General features: G+C 43.6%; 1 long non-coding RNA gene across 1 annotated transcript; it reads right to left on the bottom strand.

Moving 5' to 3' along the window:
• Positions 1 to 409: 409 nt before the first annotated feature.
• On the bottom strand, positions 410 to 2,332 carry LOC104963814 (uncharacterized). Its single transcript, XR_800353.1, has 2 exons — positions 2,245 to 2,332; positions 410 to 2,028 (listed from the first exon to the last, which is right to left on the bottom strand). It is a non-coding gene; the product is annotated as an uncharacterized lncRNA (long non-coding RNA).
• Between the last annotated feature and the right edge of the window lie 661 nt (positions 2,333 to 2,993).

Raw genomic sequence — 2,993 nt, 5'->3', positions numbered from 1 at the left:
CTGGCTGGCTGGCTGGCTGGCTGGCAGGCAATGCTTTTCCTCTGCCAACCATCTAAAACCAAACATATTTTTAAGCATGTAACTTCAACAGTACAAATACAAACAACCCTGAAATATTTGCCAGGAGCAAAAATAAACAACAAGGGCAGCAGAATAATTTACAGTCTGAAGGGAAACACTGTAGGGGAGGAATCATCATCATCATCATGCACTGACTTTTTTACATCTTCTGTTAATAAGAATATTTAAGAGATAACATAAAAATCTGAAATATTATATACCTAAACTGCCCTGTACAGTTTCCTTTATAAAACAATGCATATAATGTATAGTTATGGGAGCTAATGGAGTTAGCAGAGAACAGTAAGCAGTAGTCCTGGGTCCCTATCATTGTCTCACACATATCGAAGCAGGTACGATTTTTTTATTTGAAAAAACATTCAAGTCTGTAAGAGTTTGCTATGGGAAATCAGACTTTACATTAATCTGTCAAGTCCCATAAGAGCAACGGGTGATGTGTACTCTGAAACACTGAGGTTTACTGGAAGTAATATGGCTGCTAAAATCAAATAAAACCTTTGACCACCCAATATTATAAGGAGAATGACATCAAAAAATGTAACAGCAGAAAAACAAGACAGTGCTGAGGGGAAAAACAGTGAATTGTGTCCCAGGAAATGAAGTTTATAGAGAAGCCAAAGGAGGAAGGACTGTCTCTGAGAGGCAGACTAAGGCAGGCTCACGTCCCAGCAGTGAGGACAGAGTCACACAGCTGAGCAGTTCGGTCATTACTGATCGATTTCAGGTCACTTTGACTCCTTAGTGACTGGAGAAAGCAGAATTCCTGGGCCGGATTTAGTGTTAAATATTGTAGGATACATGTCGGTGTTTTTCATACTAACTAGTCTTTGCTTTTTTATTGTGAATTCTTTGAGAAGGGGACATCACTCTTTGGTTTTGTAATTTCAAGCGTAGACATGTAACGGATCATTTGTTACAGAACTACTTTTATTGTCAGTATTTAAGAGTTAAGATTTGTTTTCCATCGCCACATGACAAATACAGAGTAAGCAGAGATTTAAAGGAACAGTTAGACAATTTGGAAACTGCAACTGTTTACTTTCTTGCATGGAGTTAGAGGAGAAGTTTGATTCCACTGTCATATCTCAAGCTACAGCTAGCAACTGGTTAGCTTAGCTTGCATAAACGCTGGATAAAAAGCTTGTCAGGCTCTAGAAGGGGAAAACATATCTTCGGGTGTCTAGTCTTTATGCTAAGCTATGCTAAGCTAAGCTAACAGCCTCTGTGTACAAATGCAGAAAAATAATGTTGTAAACTTTGCATCAGTAAAAAATTGTTATTTTTCCCAAAAATGAAGAACAATTCCTTTAATTCGGCTGTTACTGACAACTGCAATGACCGAACTACATCAACCTATGACTGGGGAAAAAGGGAGGTCAGCATAGAAATATGAAATACTGCAGCTAACACAGGAATAAACCCGCCCAGAAACCCTGATGGGATGGGGGTGTGGGGGTGCATGGGTGCTCTGTTCCTATGCTGATCTTTTATAATGTAGCACCAGCACACAGAAAGTGGGAGAGAGGGAGTTGTTCTTTAACCATGAACAGGAGAATAACAAGACAGATCTCAGGTCAGCATCTAGAGCGGGGAAAACTTCTAACATCAGCAAGCTGAACAGGAAAACGTGGACACTTGACCAGTGAGTGTTCTTCTGCTTTGCAAAGTGGCACTTTGAGGAAGGACTGAGGAGGAGGAGGAGGAGGAAGATGAAGATGAAGATGAGGAGGAGCACAGAGACACACAGAAGGTGTTTCTATGTAAAGTGTGCCGTCTGTCTGTGGCATCTATGAACTAGGGTTTTGGACCAGCCAGGTGAAATCGGTAGAGTCCATCTCCTGACGGGGGAGGACACTGTAGGTGGACGGGGGGATGGGTCGTTCCATCATGTCCACTCCAGGGGGGGTTCCCGAGGGCCTTTGGGCTGAATGCAGCGGTTACCGAACCCTGAGAGAAGATGGAAAATAAATGAGGGTTTGCTTTTAACGGAGACAAAACACAAAACAGAAAGTGTCTTCCCTCTTGTGTTTTCTGCACATGCTGCCCAGAGCTACGTTTACCATCAGCAAAAGCAATGCCACAAACATAGAACAAATGATGTCATTTTGATAAACTGTGTTAGTAGGAGAAAGCTGACCAGTGACTGAAAGACAGCAAACTTACCCACCCAGCTCTGCCTTGCTGTCTGTTGCCGTGGTGCCAGTAGATGTGGGGTCAGCTGGAGACGTCTTCTTAACACACTCTGACACATCTGCACACAAACACAAGCACACAGATGAATGGGTGGAGGCGCTGTGTGGACATCAGATGATTTTGAAAGGAATATTTCAGGCATAAAAAAGATCATTTGTAGATTAATTAGTAACCCTTGGTCATTTCAGAAACCTTTTTTTGCTCGCCATGCCTCATTGGTCAATCCAATCCTGATGAATTGGGGTAATTGTCCCTCCGGTGCTAGAGCAACGCTGGCGTCTTGTCTGTTGACTGCCGCTTCTACCCCCGGACTGTTTCTGGATGTTTGTTTGTTTTGTCTACGGGTCTCTATGCTGGTTTTCGCCGATACAAGGCTGCTCTTCACTCCGTTGTGCATCTCTCCAGCTCCGTTTCCATTCATAGGCTCCCTCACTACTGGACTGTATGCTACGTTAGCCATCAAAGCTAACAGCTGGCTCCACTCGGTCACCTTGACTACCCGGTCTGTATGCTACGTTAGCCACCGAAGCTAACAGCTGGCTCCCGTCACAATTGGACTACCTGATTACACCACTGGATTGTTTTTCCTGGCTCTGGGTGTGTTGATCGCTGCTCTGGACTCGGGTGAGTACGCTGTGTGTTTTGTGATGGTGATTGTGCCAACCTGGACCGACCTGTTGTGCGCCGTACATCAACAACAACAACACTCACTCTGTCTG

Source organism: Notothenia coriiceps, unplaced genomic scaffold (genome assembly GCF_000735185.1).
Source record: "Notothenia coriiceps isolate Sejong01 unplaced genomic scaffold, NC01 NC01_scaffold00036451, whole genome shotgun sequence".
In the NCBI taxonomy this organism is placed as follows: Eukaryota; Metazoa; Chordata; class Actinopteri; order Perciformes; family Nototheniidae; genus Notothenia; species Notothenia coriiceps.
The sequence above is the reverse complement of the archived record's forward strand: the minus strand, read 5'-3'. Positions and strand labels throughout refer to the sequence as shown.